This window comes from Moschus berezovskii, chromosome Y (assembly GCF_049115385.1).
Source record: "Moschus berezovskii isolate FMDL1 chromosome Y, NW_MosBer_1.0, whole genome shotgun sequence".
Lineage (NCBI taxonomy): Eukaryota > Metazoa > Chordata > Mammalia > Artiodactyla > Moschidae > Moschus > Moschus berezovskii.
The window spans coordinates 21797113-21816654 of NC_142489.1; positions in this window are offsets into that span (position 1 = coordinate 21797113).

Below are 19542 nucleotides of genomic sequence, written 5' to 3' on the forward strand. Positions count from 1 at the left end.
GATTCTCTTTGTCCTGAGTTCATTCTCTTCCCTGTCTCCGTTCCGTTCCGTTCCGTCACTCAGTCGTGTCTGACTCTCTGCGACCCCGTGGACTGTAGCCTACCAGGCTTCTCCGTCCATGGGATTCTCCAGGCAAGAATACTGGTGGGTTAATGTTTCCTTCTCCAGGAATGGAAAATTAACGCCAGATGGGAGCACCTATAGAGCAAGAAGAACTAGAGTATGTGTTGAGTGTTGTTTGGGGTATGAGATACACATAGTGATGGTCCTGGGAACTGGCCATCATTCTGAGCAGATTGACTCCAATTCTTCTGCCTTGTTTCAGAAACAAATAGATGTGTACATGTTCTTCACTAGTGGAATTCAAGTTTCTTTGAGCCTTACTGTTCATTACAAACCAGCTTCATTCCAAGCTTTCACCAGCTGAGTGGACTCATCTTCCTGATGTCAGATCCCAGGCATTGGGACCCATTATACACTCTGAATGTGTCATGCTGTGATGATTCTCCAAGCCCATCATATCCATCTCCTTATATGTGTCTTTTCTTGGGGTTCAAGTACCAACCTGACTGCTTATCGTCCCTTGTTTCCTGACTCTATGCACATGTTTATACAGCATTGGTTGTATAGTGTCTTTCGGCTATAAAATTAGCCGTGTCTTCTTATTTTTCAATCAGTGGCTCTAAATGTAGAGGCAGTTTTAATGGTGCTGATTGGGCCTTATCCTAGTCCATCAGTTTCTATTTTCCCAATAATTTGGCTGTTCTATCCAGCATTTCTAAGTATTATATTAAGGGAGAGCACAATTGTAGAAGTTGTTCCATTATAATGCCTCATTGTTTTTCAGGGTTTCGAAAGAATGATCTTGCACTAAAATGGTAAGCTTTTGGCCAGTTCTATGCATTTCCCTTATCAAATGGAATCATGAAGCAATTATATTGGACTGTCATTCCATGATTTGGTGAGCAGGTGGATGCAGATAGTGAAATGATTCGTAGGAGAAAATAGAAAGAACACTATCTTAGAGTGTAAAATTGAGAACTGCCAAAGAGAACCAACATGAATTTTGAGGCTAGGATAATAATTTGCATATGAGGATGAAGTCTCAGTGTGTAAGATTTCAGCCAGGGGAGGGCATGGAGCTTTTTTCCCCATTTTGTAGACTCCTTGGCTTGTAGCACTTTAAATAGTGTCTCTATGAGAAGGCTTTTATAATACTCATGTAATCTAGCTGCGTTGGGTTGAAATCGCCAAAGAATATTTGTTAAAGAGACCACTGTTGAGTATTCTGAGAAGTAAAGAGCTTTCACTGATCAGAATCATTAAAATCTATTAATTGAAGGAAAACGAGGATAAATTTGTAAGGAATGTGTTTATGTTTCTTGAAGAGGAATCGTGTAAAGGTCAATGATTATGGTGTTAGAGTTGGAAGGCTCAACAGAAGGGAGCAGTGGGCAGATGAAGTGATCCTAAAAGGGTGATCATCAGAAACAACCTCGGAATCTGTCAATGAGCATACATTTGCAAGACTCCTTTTTGTCACCTTCTTAAGGAGTAAGAGCTTCTTACCATGAACACGCTTAGCCAATTGGGTCTTACTGCCTTTTACTAGAGAGATGCCAGTGTCCAGGTAGAATACAACAAACCTCCAGGAAGATTGTATTGTTTATCATGATGGTGCTGCTACTTTCAAATGACACTGGTACATGTCATTCTGAATTCATTGGCCCCAAATGACTCCATGAAGCCCAAGAAAAGGTTGAAGTAAGTTATCCTTTCTTCCTAGGTATGGGAACCTAAAGGCTCTCCAGGGTCTAAGCATGGGGGAAAACACGTCATTTTTCAAAGGCTTTTACTGAATTTTTCAAAGGCTTTTACTATCAGGTATTTGTTGTGTCTCAGCATCCAAGTAATGTCCTTGTCATAACCGTTTGCCACCCTAGGTACTACAGCATGCTACATTTCCCTTTCCCATACTATCTCCTGCAGTTTGTCCAAAATATGAGTTTAGGCTTCTCCTAAATGTACTATTTCAATTTTATCAACAAAGAATTCTAGTCTGCCTGGGCATCTCTACCACTTGACTTTGTAGGAGGGGTGTACAGAGAAATCGTACCTGGTGTGGGCTGGTTAGGGCCTTGAATTCTGGATAAAAAGGAGAAACACACAGAATGCCTCTATTGCCTTTTTCTTTGCATGGAGACATTGTATTCCTAACACAATGGTATTTCACTTGTCCTGTTTAAGTCTTGGCACTACTCATGGACTTTGTTTTTACCAGTAGAAATCTCTATTTTCCTTACATGAGAATATATATTTCCTCATATTTACAGCTTATACCATGACAGCGATATTAAGAAGAGGTGGCAAGAACACTGAGGAAAATCTGTACCAAAGGGATCTTCACGATTCAGATAATCACGATGGTGTGATCACTCACCTAGACACTGATATCCTAGAATGTGAATTCAAGTGTCCCTTAGGAAGTCTCATTAGGTACCAAGCTAATGGGTATGATGGAATTTCACGTGAGCTGTTCCAAATCTTAAAAGATGATGCTGTGAAAGTGTTGCACTCAACGTAAAAGCAAATTTGGAAAATTCAGCAGTGGCCATAGGACTGGAAAATGTCAGTTTTAATTCCAATTCCAAAGAAAAGCAATGCCAAAGAATGTTCAAATTACCACACAATGGCATTCATCTTACCAGCGAATAAAATAATGCTCAAAAATCTCCAAGCCAGACTTCAACAATACATGAACTGTGAACTTCCAGATGCTCAAGCTGGTTTTATTAAAGGCAGAGGAACCAGAGATGAAATTGTCAACATCTTCTGGATCATTGAAACAGAAAGTGATTTCAGAAAGATAAACAAACATAATCATATTTCAGCTTTATTAACTCTGCCACAGCCTTTGTGTATATCACAATAAACTGTGGTCAACTGTTAAAGAGATGGAAATACCAGGCCCCCTACTTGCCTTTTGAGAAATCTGTATGCTGTTCAGGAACCAATTGTTAGAACTGGACATGGAACAACAGACTGGTTCAAAGTAGGAAAAGGAGCGTGTCAACGCTGTATTGTCACCGTGATTATTTAACTTATATACAGAGTACATGAAGAGATATGCTGGACTGGATGAAGAACTAGCTGGAATCAAGATTGCTGAGAGAAATATTGATAACCTCAGAGATGCAGATGACAGCACCTTTATGGCAGAAAGTGAATAAGATCTAAAATTCTCTTGATGAAAATGATAAAGAAGAGTGAAAACGCTGGCTTAAAGCTAAACATTCAGAAAACTAAGATCATGGCATACGATTCTATATCTTCATGCAAATAGATGTGGAAACAGTGGAGAAAGTAGATGACTTTATTTTGGGGGGCTCTAAATTCACTACAGATGGTGACTGCAGCCATGAATCTATCAATATATTTATTTAATTTTTTTAATTTTATCTGGAGGCTAATTATGTATATGGTTTTTGCCCTCTATTTTCACGAATCAACCATGGGTGTACATGTGTTCCTAATGCTGAAACCCCTTCACCTCCTTTCCCATTGACCCCTCAAGTTCATCCCAGTACAGGAACCCTAAGCACCCTGTCTCATGCATCACACCTGGACTGTTGATCTCTTCCAAATATGAAAATATACACGTTTCAATGTTATTCTCTCAAATCAGCCCACCCTCACCTTCTCCCAGAGTCCAAAAGACTGTTCTATACATCCGTGTCTCTTTTGCTGTCTTGCATATAGGGTCATTGGTACCATCTTTCTAAATTCTGTAATATGCATCATTATACTGTATTAGTGGTTTTCATTCTGACTTACTATAATAGGCTCCAGTTTCATCCACCTCATTAGAATTTGTTCAAATGTATTCTTTTTAATGGCTGAGTGATACTCCATTGTATATATGTACTACAGGTCTCTTATCCATTCATCTGCTGATGGGCATCTAGGTTGCATCCATGTCCTGGGTATTATAGACATGTACAGCCAAGAAATAAAAACACTCCTTGGGAGGAAAGTTATGACTAACCTAGACAGCATCTTTAAAAGCAGAGATAATACTTTGCCAACAAAGGTCCATCTAGTCAAAGCTATGGTTATTTTGGTAGTCATGTATGGATGTGAGAGTTGGACTATAAAGAAAGCTGAGTGCAGAAGAATTGATGCTTTTGAACTGTGGTGTTGGTGAGGATGCTTGGGAGTCCCTTGGATTCAAGGAGATCCAACCTGTCCATCCTAACGGACATCAGTCCTGAGTGTGCATTGAAGGACGAATACTGAAGCTAAAGTCAAATACTTTGACCATCTGATGTGAAGAGCTAACTCATTTGAAAAGACTTTGATACTGAGAATGACTTAAGGCAGGAGATAAGGGTACACAGGATGAAGTTGTTGGATGGCTTCACCGACTCAATGGACATGAGTTTGAGTAACCTGATGGACACAGAGGCCTGGTGTGCTGCAGTTCATGGTGTCACAAAAAGTCAGACCACTGACAAACTGAACTGAACTAAACAGAACTGACAGTCTTTCCTTAGGCAGTAATGTTAGCCTTGGGACCCAATCCACCCTCCTTAAAAATCCTTTGCCTTGAAGTGTGGAGAGACATCACACACACACACTCACACATACACATACACACACACACTAATAGGCCATTTCAGTTCAGTTCAGTTCAGTCACTCAGTCATGTCCGACTCTTTGAGACCCCATGAATCACAGCATGCCAGGACTCCCTGTCCATCACCAACTCCTGGAGTTCACTCAAACTCATGTCCATCGATTCGGTGATGACATCCAGCCATCTCATTCTCTATTGTCCCCGTCTTCTCCCACCCCCAATTTTTTTTTTTTTTAGATCATTATAACTATCCAACTCATTAACGATAAGGCTCTCAGATTGCTACTCCGTGGAACACATTGACTTGTTATTGCCCTAGTGTCACACATAGTAGTGACAATAGTCTTCCAGCAGCATGCTCGCTTCTTTGTCATTATTATCACCTGAGAAAACTAAGTACTTGGCCAATTTCATGTAAAGGATATCCTCCTGGGCTTATTTCAAGGACAACCATGCAGTCTTCTTGATTATCCATTGTTTTGAATCATTCCTAGCCCATTTACTGAGGTACTATTGGCTTCAATCCTGAGGCTTTATCTTTTCCTCTACTTCTTGCTTTAAGTTTTCACAACATTTCCGCAACAGAGACAGTGGGGCATTCCTTGTCATTTTTATTATAATTTTGAGACATACCTTATTATCAAACAGTAACAAACACTTCAAAACCAAACTCTTACTCTCAGATCCTAGAGAATATCACAACACATCTATAAGCATAAGCAATCTTGACAGAAAAGAAATAACATGGCCCTGGAGTTCTGCATTTTCTTTGTCCTGATGTGGAGTACCACAGGTTATGATGTTTTCCATTCTGTCACTGAATTCAAAGAATAAAAAGGAAAATTAACATAATAACAAGAATTAAAGTGAGGGGAGAAAGGAGTATGGTCCTTCAAAATATTCCTTATCTAGGTCAGCCAGGACTTTCTAAACTGGGTACTTGATGGGTGAGGTGATATGGCGGTTTTATCAAGTTGTAGAATTGTTTTGTATAGTTGTATACTTGACATCACCAGTTGGTTGACGCCGAAATCAGATTGCTTGTATTCAGTTGAGTTCAGTTCAGTCTCACAGTCGTGTCTGACTCTTTGCGACCACATGAACCACAGCATGCCAAGCCTCACTGTCCATCACCAACTCCCGAAGTTCAACAAACTCATGTCCACCGTGTCGGTGATGCCATCCAGCCATCTCATTCTCTGTCGTCCCTGTCTCCTCCCGCCCCCAATCCTTCCCAGCGTCAGAGTCTTTTCCAGTGAGTCAATGGGTCGCATGAGGTGGCCAAAGTATTGCAGTTTCAGCTTTAGCATCAGTCCTTCCAATGAGCACCCAGGATTGATCTCCTTTAGAATGGACTGGTTGGATCTCCTTGCAATACAAGGGACTCTCAAGAGTCTTCTCCAGCACCACATTTCAAAAACATCAATTTTTCGGCGATCAGCTTTCTTCACAGTCCAACTCCCACATCCATACATGACCACTGGAAAAACCATAGCGTTGACTAGACAGACTTTGGTTGGCAAAGTAATGTCTCAGCTTTTTAAAGTGCTATCTTGTTTGATATCTAACTTTCCTTCCAAGGATTAAGTGTCTTTTAGTTTCCTTACTGCAATCAGCATCCTCAGTGATTTTGGAGCATAAAAAAAAATAAATTCTGACACTGTTTCCACTGTTTTCCTATTTCCCATGAAGTGATGGGACCAGATGCCATGATCTTTGTTTTCTGAATGTTGAGCTTCAAGACAACCTTTTCACTCTCCTCTTTCACTTTCATCAAGAAGCTTTTGTATTACTTGCAGCCAAAGATGCAGAAGTACTATACAGTCAGAGAAACAAGACTGGGAGCTGACTTTGCTCATATCATGAACTCCTTATTGCCAATTTCAGTCTGAAATAGAAGAAAGTGGAGAAAACCACAAGAACATTCTGGTATGACTTAAATCAAATCCCTTATGACTATACAGTGGCAGTGAGAAACAGGTTTAAGGGACTAGATCTGACACAAATATTGTCCGATGATCTATGGACAGAGTTTTATGACAGTGTATTTGAGACAGAATTCAAGACCATTTACAAGAAAAGGAAATAATAAAAAAAAAAAAAGCAAAATGGCTCTATATGTAGGCCTTACAACTGGCTGTGAAAAGACAGGAAGCAAAAAGCAAATGGAAAAAGGAAAGATAGACCCTTTTGAATGCAGACTTCCAAATAAAAACAAGGAGAGAAAATACTTCCACAGTGATCAGTGAAAAGAAATAGTAGAAAACAATAGAATAGGAAAGACTAGAGATCCCTTCAAGAAACTAGAGATAACTAGGGAATATTTTATGCAAAGACGGTATCAAGAAAAGACAGAAATGGTAGGGCCCTAACAGAAGCAGAAGATATTAAGAAGAGGTGGCAAGAATACACAGAAAGACTGTAAAATAAATAAATAAATAAATAAACACTTCATGACCCAGATAATCACGATGGTGCTATTACTCACCTAAAGCCAGATATCCTGGAAAGTGAAGTCAAGTGGGCCTTACGAAGCATCATTAAAACAAAGATACTGGAGATGATGGAATTAAATTTGAACTATTTCAAATCCTGAAAAATGATGCTGTGAAATTGATGCACGCAATATGCCGGTAAACTTTCAAAACTCAGCAGTGGACACAGGGCTGGAAAAGGTCAGATTTCACTCCAATCTCAAAGAAAGGCAATTGCAAAAAAATGCTGAACTACAACAAAATTGCACTCATCTAACACACTACAGCCAGGCATCAGAAACATGGGAACTGTGAACTTCCAGATGTTCAAGGTGGAATTAGAAAAGGCAGAGGAACTAGAGATCAAATGGCCAACATCCACTCGGTTTTTGGAAGAGCAAGAGAATTCCAGGAAATCATCTTTTTCTGCTTTATTGACTATGCCAAAGCCTTTGAATTGTGGATCACAATGAAACGTGGAAAATTCTTTAAAATATGGGAATACCAGACCACCTGACCTGCATATGGAGAAACTTGTCTGAAGGTCAGGAAGCAATGTATAGAACTGGACATGGAACAACAGATTGGTTGCAAATAGGAAAAGAAGTAAATCAAAGCTGTATATTGTCACCCTGCCTATTTAACTTATATGTAAACTACATCATAAGAAACACTGGGCTGTAGGAAACACAAGATGGAATCAAGATTGCAGGGAGAAATATCAATAACCTCATATATGCAGATGATACCACCCTTATGGCAGAAAGTGAAGAAGAATTAATAACCTCTTAATGAACGTGAAAGAGGAGAGTTGGCTTAAAGCACAACATTCAGAAACTGGTACCATCACTTCATGGCAAATAGATGGGGAAACAGTGGAAACAGAAGCTGACTTTAGTTTTCTAGGTTCCAAAATCACTGAAGAAGGTGACTGCATCCATGAAATTAAAAGACGCTTACTTCTTCGAAGGAAAGTTATAACCAATCTAGACAGAATTTTAAAAAGCAGAGAATTACTTTGCCAACCATGGTATGCCTAGTCAAGGCTATGTTTTTTCCAGTAGTCATGCATGGATCTGACAGTTGGACAATAAAGAAACCTGAGTGCAGAAAAATTGATGCTTTTGAATTGTGGTGTTGGAGATTATTGAGAGTCCCTTGGACTTCCAGGAAATTCAACCAGTTCATTCTAAAGGAGATCTGTCCTGGTTGTGCATTTTAAGGACTGAAACTTTAGTACTTTGGCCATCAGATGTGAAATGCTGACTCATTTGAAAAGACCGTGGTGCTGGGGAAGACTCTTGAGAGTCCCTGGTATTGCAAGGAGATCCAACCAGTCCATTCTAAAGGAGATCAATCCTTGGTGGTCATTGGAAGGACTGATGCTAAACCTGAAACTGCAATACTTTGGCCACCTCATGCGACGAGTTGACTCACTGGAAAATATTCTGATGCTGGGAGGAATTGAGGGTGGGAGGAGACGGGAAAGATAGAGAATGAGATGGCTGGATGGCATCACCGACTCGATGGACATGAGTTTGAGTGAACTCCGGGTGTTGATGATGGACAGGGAGACCTGGCGTGTTGTGATTCATGGGGTCGCAAGGAGTCAGACATGACTGAGCGACTGAACACTACTAAACTGTGCTCCACGTATAGATCAGAAGTATATCTGTGTCTGTTGTAATCTCCTAATTCCTACCACCACCAGGCATTTCATCCTTGATAACCGTATATTTCTTCTCCATTACCGTGTCCCTATATGCTTCTCATAAAGAATCATCTATTACGGCTTTACCTAGATCCCACATATTTGTGTTAATATGTGATATTTATTTTCCTCTTTTGACTTAGCTTCATTGTATCTGACACTGTCTCTGCCCTTCTATATCTATACAATTTACCTGATTTCATTCCATCTTTAGACTCGGGGATGTATGTACCAACCCATTTTATCCATTCCTCTCTAGATGAATGGATATTTCTGTTGCTTCCATGTCCTGATACTGCAAATATTGCTGCTACCAATATTGAAGTTGTGCATCATTTGGAATTATGATTTTCCTCATGAAAATTAATGACAATTATTGGAATTTCTTGATCATATGATAGCTTCATTCTTGTTTTTAAAAGATCCCCTATATTCTTCTCCATTTTAATCTATCAATGTGCTTTCCTAACAACAGTACAGGATTGTTCTGCTTACTCAGCACCCTCTCCAGCATTTTTTGTGTGGATTTTTTTCTTTGATAATGGTTATTCAGACAAATTTGTGTTGATACAACCATCGAAGACTTTATTTCCCTTTCTCTCACAGTTAGTGATGCTGATCTTTACAAATGTTATTGGACATCTGTATGTCTTTTAGGAGAAATGTCTATTTCATCATCTGTTCATTTGTTCCAATTGGGTTGTTCATTTTGCTGTTATTAAGCCACATAAGCTGCTCCCATATGTTGGAGACTCTTCTGTTGTCATTATCTTCAGTTGAAAATGTTTTTCCCATAATAAGACTTCATTTCTGTCTTGCTTATTTGTTTCCTGTGCAAAATGTCTAATTTTAGTTGTATCTCTTTATATATTTTTGGTTTTATTTTCATTACCCAATGAGGTAGGTCAAAAAAAAAATGTTGCTGCATTTCATGTCACAATGTATCTTACCTATGCTTTCCTCAAATATTATTGATTTACAGTTTCTGGTCTTATATGTAGATCTTTAAACTATCTGGAATTTGTCCTATCTTATGTTGCTAAGGAGAGACTAAATGTGATCCACTGGAGGAGGGAATGCAAATCACCCCATTATACTTGCTACGGGACCTCTATGAACTGCATACAAACAACAATGTGTGACACCAAAAAATTAGTCTATCAGGATGGTTCAGTTCAGTTGATTTACCCAGTTGTCTCCGACTCTTTGCCACCCCATGAATCACAGGACGTCAGACCTCCCTGTCCATCACCAACTCCAAACTTCACTCAAGCTCATGTCCATTGAGTCGGTGATGCCATCCAGCCATCTCATTCTTTGTCGTCCACTTCTCCTCCCACCCCCAGTCCCTCCCAGCATCAGAGTCTTTTCCAGTGAGTCAACTCTTCACATGAGGTGGCCAAAATATTGGAGTTTCAGCTTTAGCATCAGTCCTTCCAATGAACACCCAGGATTGATCTCCTTTAGAATGGACTGGTTGGATCTCCTTGCAGTCCAAGTGACTCTCAAGAGTCTTCTCCAGCACCACTGTTCAAAAGCATCAATTCTTCCGTGATCAGCTTTCTTCAGAGTCCAACTCTCACATCCATACATGACCACGGGATAAACCATAGCCTTGACTAGACGGACCTTTGTTAGCAAACTAATGACTCTGCTTTTTAATATGCTATCGAGGTTGGTCATAACTGTCCTTCCAAAGAGTAAGCGTCTTTTAATTTCCTGGCTGCAATCAGCATCTGCAGTGATTTTGGAAAACAAAAAATAAAGTCTGACATCGTTTGCACTGTTTCCCCATCTGCTTCCCTTGAAGTGATGGGACCAGATGCCATGATTTTCGTTTTCTGAATGTTGAGCTTCAAGCCAAATGTTTCACTCTCATTTCACTTTCATCAAGAGGCTTTTGATTTCCTCTTCACTTTCTGGCATAAGGGTGGTATCTGCATATCTGAGGTTATTGATATTTTGCCTAGCAATCTTGATTCCAGCACAGCGTTCCTCATGATGTACTCTGCATATAAGTTAAATAAGCAGGGTGACAATATACAACATTGATGTACTCCTTTTTCCTATTTGGAACCAGTCTGTTTTTCCATGTCCAGTTCTAACTGTTGCTTCCTGACCTGCATACAGGTTTCTCAAGAGGCAGATCAGGTGGTCTCATATAACAATCTCTTTCAGAATGTTACACAGTTTATTGTGATTCCCACAGTCAAAGGCTTTGGCATAATCAATGAAGCAGAAATAGATTTTTTTCTGGAACTCTCTTTCGTTCTCCATGATCCAGCGGAAGTTGGCAATTTGATCTCTGGTTTCTCTGCCTTTTCTAAAACCTGCTTGAACATCTGGAAGTTCACAGTTCACATATTACTGAAGACTGACTTGGAGAATCTTGAGAATGACTTTACTAACGTGTGAGATGAGTGCAATTGTGCAGTGGTTTGAGCATTCTTTGGCATTCTCTTTCTTTGAGATTGGAATGAAAACTGACCTTTTCCAGTCCTGTGTCCACAGCTGAATTTTCTAAATTTGCTGGCATATTGAGTGCAGCACTTTCACAGCATCATCTTTCAGGATTTGAAATAATTCAATTGGAATTCCATCACCTCCACTAGCTTTGTTGGTAGTGATGCTCTCTAAGGCCCGCTTGACTTCACATTGTAAGATGTCTGGCTCCAGATGAGTGATCACGCCATCGTGTTTATTTTCATTGTGAAGATCTTTTTTGTACAGTTCTTCTGTGTATTCTTGCCACCTCCTCTTAATATCTTCTGCTTCTCTTAGGTCCATACCATTTCTGTCCTTTATCAAGCCCATTTTTGCATGAAACTTTCCCTTGATATCTCTAATTTTCTTGAAAAGGTCTCTTGCTTTTCCTATTCTGTTGTTTTCCTCTTCCTCTTCTTTGCATTGATCACTGAGGAAGGCTTTCATATCTTTCCTTGCTATTCTTTGGAAGTCTGCATTCAGATGCTTATATCTTTCCTTTTCTCCTTTGCTTTTCGCTTCTTTTCTTTTCACAGCTATTTGTAAGCCCTCCTCCGACAGCCATTTTGCTATTTTACATTTCTTATTCATGGGGATGATCTTGATTCGTCTCCTGTACAGTGTCACAAACCTCCGTCCATAGTTCCTCATGCTCTCCATCAATCAGATCTAGTCCCTTAAATCTATTTCTCACTTTGTCTGTATAATTATAAGGGACTTGATTTAGGTCCTATCTGAATAGTCTAGTGGTGTGCCCTACTTTCTTCAATTTAAGTCTGAATTTGTCAGTTCAGACTTAAAGGAGTTCATAATCTGAGTCACAGTCAGCTCCTGGTCTTGTTTTTGCTAACTTTATAGAGCTTCTCCATCTTTCGCTGCAAAGAATATAATCAATCTGATTTCGGTGTTGAACATCTGGTGATGTCCATGTGTATAGTCTTCTCTTGAGTTGTTGGAAGAGGGTGTTTGAAATGACCAGTGCATTCTCTTGGCAATACTGTATTAAACTTTGCCCTGCTTCATTTCGTGCTCCAAGGCCAAATTTGCTGTTACTCTAGGTGTTACTTGACTTCCTACTTTTGCATTCCAGTCCCCTATTATGAAAAGGACATCTTTTTTGGGTTATGTGCCTAATATGCTATTTGGGAGGAGCGGAGGTTAATAACTAACTTTTACAGAAAGCAGTAAGTGGTTGCCATAAAGTGGAAATAAACCTCATTTTATATGTCTAACAATGAAATTAAAACAGAAGGCTGTAAAGAACAGTATTGCAAGGTAACCTAGAATGTTAGATGCATGAACAATTTAAATTGAATGACGAATAACAGGAGATGGCAACAGCTAACTCATTGGAATATATCCTGATTCTGGAAAAGATTGAAAGCAGCAGGAGAAGGGGAAAACAGGGATGAGATGATTGGATGGCATCACCTATGCAATGGGTATGAACTCGGGAAAACTCCAAGAGGTGGTGAGGGACAGGAAGGACTGTCATGCTGCAGTTCATGGCATCCCAAAAAGTCAGACACGACTCAGCCACAGAATAATAACCAGGTCGTTTTCTAACTGTATTCTAATACTTTAAGCTGTCCAGATTTTCCAGCTTACCTTGTCAAATATATTATCTTCTTTCCATTGCATATTGTTGCCTTCTTTGTCAAAGATTAGGTGATCATTTGGGCAAGAGATTAGTTTAGGGTTTTCTATATTTTCCATTGGCTTCTATCCCAATATTGTGCTAATTGCACGCTATGTTCAAAACTATATGTATTTTTGTATAGACTGAAGTGAGGAGCCTGAAACTCAGTTTTTCTTTCTCAAGTTTGCATGGTTATTCAAAATATTTGTGTTTCCATCAAGTTGTAAAGATTTTTTTTTTGGTTCTATTCTGTGAAAAATGTCATTGGTAATTTATTAGGGATGACAATGAATTTTTAAACTCCTTTTGTATTGTGCTCATTTTCACATATTGATTTTTACAATCCAAAGTACAGTATAGCTCTCATTCCATTTCTGTCCCCTTTTTAAAAATATTAATTTACCTATTTTATTTGGAGGCTGATTACCTTAAAATATTGTAGTGTTTTAGCCATACATTGACATGAATCAACCATGGGTGTACATGTGTTTCCCATTCTGAACCCCCTCCAACTTCCCTCTCCATCCCATCCCTCAGGGTCATTTCAGTACACCAGACCTGAGCACCCTGTCTCATGCATCAAACCTGGACTGGTGATCTATTTCATGTATGGTACATACACATTTCAATGCTATTCTCTCAAATCATCCCACCCTCGCCTGCTCCCACCGAGCCAAAAAGCCTGTTTTTTACATCTGTGTGATGCTAAAGCTGAAACTGCAATACTTTGGCCACCTCATGCGACGAGTTGACTCACTGGAAAAGACTCTGATGCTAGGAAAGGTTGGGGGCGGGAGGAGAAGGGGACGACAGAGAAAGAGATGGCTGGATGGCATCACCGACTCTGTGGACATGAGTTTGAGTGAACTCCGGGAGTTGGTGATGGATAGGGAGGCCTGGGGTGCTGTGATTCATGGGGTGGCGGAGAGTCGGACACGCCTGAGCAACTGAACTGAATGGAACTGAACTGAATCTTGTGCAGTCTCAAATACAGGGCCATTGTTACCAATTTTCTAAATTCTATATGAGTTAATATTCTGTATTGGTGTTTTTCTCTCTGACTTAGTTTACTCTGCATAATAGGCTCCAGTTTCATCCACCTCATTAGAACTGGTTCAAATGCATTCTTTTTAATAGCTGAGTAATATTCCATTGTGTATATGTACCAAAGCTTTCTTATCCATTCATCTACCAATGGCTATCTCGGTTGCTTCCAAGTCCTGGCGGTTGTAAGTAGTGCTGCAATGAACATTGGAGTAGACATCTCTTTCTCAATTCTGGTTTCCTCGGTGTATCCCCAGCAATGGGATTGCTCTGTCGTACAGCAGCACTATTTTTCCAGTTTTTTAATGGATTCTCCAGCCTGTTCTCCATAGTGACTGTACTAGTTTGCATTTCCAGCAACAGTGTAAGAGGGCTCCCTTTTCTCTGCACCCTCTCCAAAGGATGTGACATCTTTTATTTGGCTCATCCATACCTTATTCTTTCCGGCACAATACTCCTTTTTCTGTTTAGGCAGGGTTATTCCCAAGTATTTTATTTTTTCTGTTACAATGGTGAATCAGATTATTTCCTTAATTTTTTGTTTTTGGTTTTCTTTTGTTATTTATAGGAATGAAGGAGATTTCTTCCTGTTTATTTTTTATCCAACAACTTCCCTAAAATCATTGTTATTAATTTTCTGTTGCCATCTTAGGATTCTCTGACACAATAACTAATGTCAAAAAAAAAAGTGACTGCTTTACCTCTTCTTTTTCAGTTTGCTGGTAATTTTTTTTTCTTCTTCTCCTTCACTGATTGCTTTAACTAGGAGTCCCAAGATTATGCTGAATAACAGTGGTGAGAGTGGAAAACTTTGTCTTTTTCATGACCTTAGGCAACATGCTTTCAGTTTTCACCTAGGAGAAGCATTTTAATGTTGGGTTTATCCATACATGGCCTTTATTAATTTGAAGATGATCATCTCTGTTCCCACTTCCTGTTCAGCCTTTTACATAAATAAGTGTTTAATTGTGTCAAAGGTGCTTTCTGCATCTATATTTTAGATGTGTTCAAGAGTTCTCTTTGGAAAGTTTTGTTATCTTTCAGTGTTCTTTTCTCTTCTGGCCACCTGATGCAAAGAGTTGTCTCATTAGAGAATGCTCTGAAACTGGGAAAATTTGAAGTAAAAAGAGAAGTGGGTAGCAGAAGATGAGAGGGTTAGATAGCATCACCAACTCTATGGACATGAATCTGAACAAATTCTGGGATATAGGGAATGTAAGACTGATGGGACACAGTCCATGGGGTGACAAAGGGATGGGCATGAATAACTGACTGGACAACAATATCAAAACATTCTTCCCTGTTATTGACAGTAGTAGTTATTCATGACTACTTCATTTTCTCTCCCACCGTACCCTATCTATATCTCAGTTGCACTAATTTCACCACATACCATGCAAAGATTCAGCCATATTTGCTGTCATTATTGTCCCCAAAATGGTCCAAAATTTATGTGATTTCTCAACTACACATGATCCAGTGGTCTCCTAACCATTCTCCAGCATCCATTTATGTTCCTCAGAAACTCTCTATCTTGCTATAGCCAGAGAAAATTGTCACTCACTAACTAAGTCATGCGCTAGAAAGCAAGTTCTTGAGAATAAATACCCTTTCCGGATTCTGTATTCTAACTTTGTCACAGTCTTCACATTGTTCCTTTGTCCCATTTCTTCAGTCACACTGAAGTTTCAGTCTGTGTTCTGTTTTTCTCAGTTTCAGTGTCTGTGCAAACACTGTTCTTCTCTTTTCCTTGATTTTTCTTTTTAATTAATATCTGTGAGATCTTATTTTAAATTCCTCAGGAAGTTCTTTTTCACTTTACAAAGCATTTTGTGATTTTAACTTTTGATTGACCTTTTCGATGAGCTTTAATAGACTGTCCTCTCCAAAAGGAATAAATTATGACAACCCGCCTCTATTTTTGCTGTGATTCTACTCACCTCTATTCAGGTGTAAAGGATTGTATTTTAATAATACAACTTGAATTGATGTGCATCTTAGTCACTGAATCATGCCCAACTCTGCAAACTCATGGACTGCAGCCCAACAAACTCGTCTGCCCATGGACATTTCCAGGCAAAGATATTGGAGTTGATTGCCATTTCCTTCTCCAGGGCAGCAAGAATACTGGAACTATTCAATATAATTTTTCAGCTTATAAATTCTGAATTTGCAGAAAGAATTCACCCGAACAGAAAAGAGTATCTTGATTGCAAGTTAAAGTCACCAACTTTTGTTGTCTATCCCACAATCAGGTTAAATAAAAATCATTAGCTTATCTGAAAAGCATATTTTTCCATTTTTAATATGGCTAAGAATATATAAAGAAAAGTAAAAAGAAAGCAAATAATGGCATTTCTCTTCAAGAGAAAATGAGGATCGAATATGAATCTTTCTCACTTTCTTTTCCTTGGTGAATGTTATTTGGCATTCCCAGTGGTAACTTTTCATCAAGGTCCCTTAAATCATGGTCCATACTTGTTTTTCAAGTGAATTCTTGGTGAGGATTTTCAGGAGAAACGAAATGAGCTAAGCAAGATACAGCAGAGTGAAACTAAATCTAATCTCAAATGGAGGCAAAATTGCACTGGGTGCAGAATTTTCTACATCAAATATGTAATTGTGTATATTTTACATATGAAATTCCTAGTGCAGATTTTCATCTTCATATACAGAATTCTTGATACATCATGTATGAAAATCTGAATGAATGTTTCCTGACAACACATGAAACTTTGCATATTTGAAACACAAAGATTCTTCAATATCCGCAAGTCAAACAATGTAATACACCACATTAACAAAATGAAAAATAAAAACCATATAATTATCTCAATAGATGCAGAGAAAGCCTTTGACAAAATTCAGCATCCATTTATGATCAAATCCCCAAGACGTAAAACTCACTGTTTGAAGATGACCTGATCCTCTACACAGAAAACCCTTAAGAATCTACCAGAAAATTACTACAGCTAATCAAAGAATACAGTAAAGTTGCAGGATATAAAATCAACACACAGAAATCTCTTGCATTTCTATACACTAATAATGAGAAAATAGAGAAAATAAGGAAATAATTCCATTCACCACTGGAACAGAAAAAATAAAATACTTAGGAATATATCTACCTAAAGGAAATGGTAACCCACTCCAGTATTCTTGCCTGGAGAATCCCATGGACAGAGAAGCCTGGTAGGCTACAGTCCACAGGGTCGCAAAGAGTCGGACACGACTGAGCGACTGAACGGAACGGAACGGAAAGAAACAAAAAAACCCTATATATAGAAAACTAAAAAACCCTGGTGATAGAAATCAGAGAGGACACTAATAGATGGAGAAATATACCCTGTTCATGGATTGGAAGAATAAATATTGTGAAAATGAATATATTACCCAAAGTAATTTATAGGTTCAATGTAATCCCTATCAAGCTACCAACAGTATTTTTCACAGAGCTAGAACAAATAATTTCACTGTTTGTATGGAAATACAAAAAACATTGAATAGCCAAAGCAATCTTGAGAAAGAAGAATGGAACTCGGGTAATCAACCTGCCGGACTTCAGGCTCTCCTACAAAGCCACAGTCATCAAGACAGTATGGTACTGGCATAAAGACAGAAATATAGATCAATGGAACAAAATAGAAAGCCCAAAGATAAATCTATGCACCTAGGATCACCTTATCTTTGACAAAGGAGGCAAGAATATTTAATGGAGAAAAGATAATCTACTTAACAAGTGGTACTGGGAAAACTGGTCAATCACTTGTAAAAGAATGAAACTAGACCACTCCCTAACACCATACACAAAAATAAACTCAAAATGGATTAAATATCTAAATGTAAGACCAGAAACTACAAAACTCCTAGAGGAGAATATAGGCAAAACACACTACGACATAAATCACATCAGGATCCTCCATGACCCACCTCCCAGAATATTGGAAATAAAAGCAAAAATAAACAAATAGGACCTAATGAAAATTAGTAGCTTCTGCACAGCAAAGGAAACTATAAGCAAGGTGAAAAGACACCTTCAGAATGGGAGAAAATAATAGCAAATGAAGCAAATGACAATTAATCTGAAACATATGCAAACAACTCCTGAGCTCAATTCCAGAAAAATAAATGGCCTAATCAAAACATGAGCCAAAGAACTAAAGAGACAATTCTCCAAATAAGACATACAGATGGATAACAAACATATGAAAAAATGCTGAACATCACTCATAATCAGAGAAATGCAAATCAAAACCACAGTGAGGTACCATTTCACTCCAGTCAGAATGGCTGCTATCCAAGGGTCTACAAGCAAAAAATGCTGCAGAGGGTGTGGAGAAAAGGCAACCCTCTTACACTGTTGGTGGGAATGCAAACTAGTGCAACCACTATGGAGAACAGTGTGGAGATTCCTTAAAAAACTGGAAATAGAACTTCCATACGACCCAACAATTGCACTCCTGGGCATTCACACCGAGGAAACCAGAATTGAAATATACACATGTACTCCAATGTTGTTCCATGTCCAGTTCTAACTGTTGCTTCCTGACCTGCATACAGGTTTCTCAAGAGGCAGGTCAGGTGGGCTGGGATTCCCATCTCCTTCAGAATGTTCCAAAATTTATTGTGATCCACACAGTCAAAGGCTTTGGCATAGTCAATGAAGCAGAAATAGATGTTTTTCTGGAACTCTCTTGCTTTCTTCATGATCCAGCGGATGTTGGCAATTTGATCTTTGGTGCCTCTGCCTTTTCTAAAACCTGCTTCAACATCTGGGAGCTCACGGTTTACATACTGCTGAAGCCTGGCTTGGAGAATTTTGAGCATGACTTTACTAGCGTGTGAGATGAGTGCAATTATGCGGTAGTTTGAGCATTCTTTGGCATTGCCTTTCGTTGGGATTGAAATAAAGACTGACCTCTTCCTGTCCTGTGGCCACTGCTGAGTTTTCCAGACTGGTTCCAAATAGGAAAAGGTGTACGTCAAGATTGTATATTGTCACCTTGTTTATTTAACTTATATGCAGAGTACATCATGAGGAACGCTGGGCTGGAAGAAGCACAAGCTGGAATCAAGATTGCTGGGAGAAATATCAATAACCTCAGATATGCAGAAGACACTACCCTTATGGCAGAAAGTGAAGAGGAACTCAAAAGCCTCTTGATGAAAGTGAAAGAGGAGAGTGAAAAGGTTGGCTTGAAGCTCAACATTCAGAAAACAAAGATCATGGCATCTGGTCCCATCACTTCATGGGAAATAGATGGAAAAACAGTGGAAATAGTGTCAGACTTTATTGTTTTTGGGCTCCAAAATCACTGCAGATGCTGATTGCAGCCATGAAATTAAAAGACGCTTGCTCCTTGGAAGGAAAGTTTTGACCATCCTTGATAGTATTTTAAAAAGCAGAGACATTACTTTGCCAACCAAGGTCCGTCTAGTCAAGGCAATGGTTTTTCCCGTTGTCATGTATGGATGTGAGAGTTGGACTGTGAAGAAAGCTGATCGCCGAAGAATCGATGCTTTTGAGCTGTGGTGTTGGAGAAGACTCTTGAGA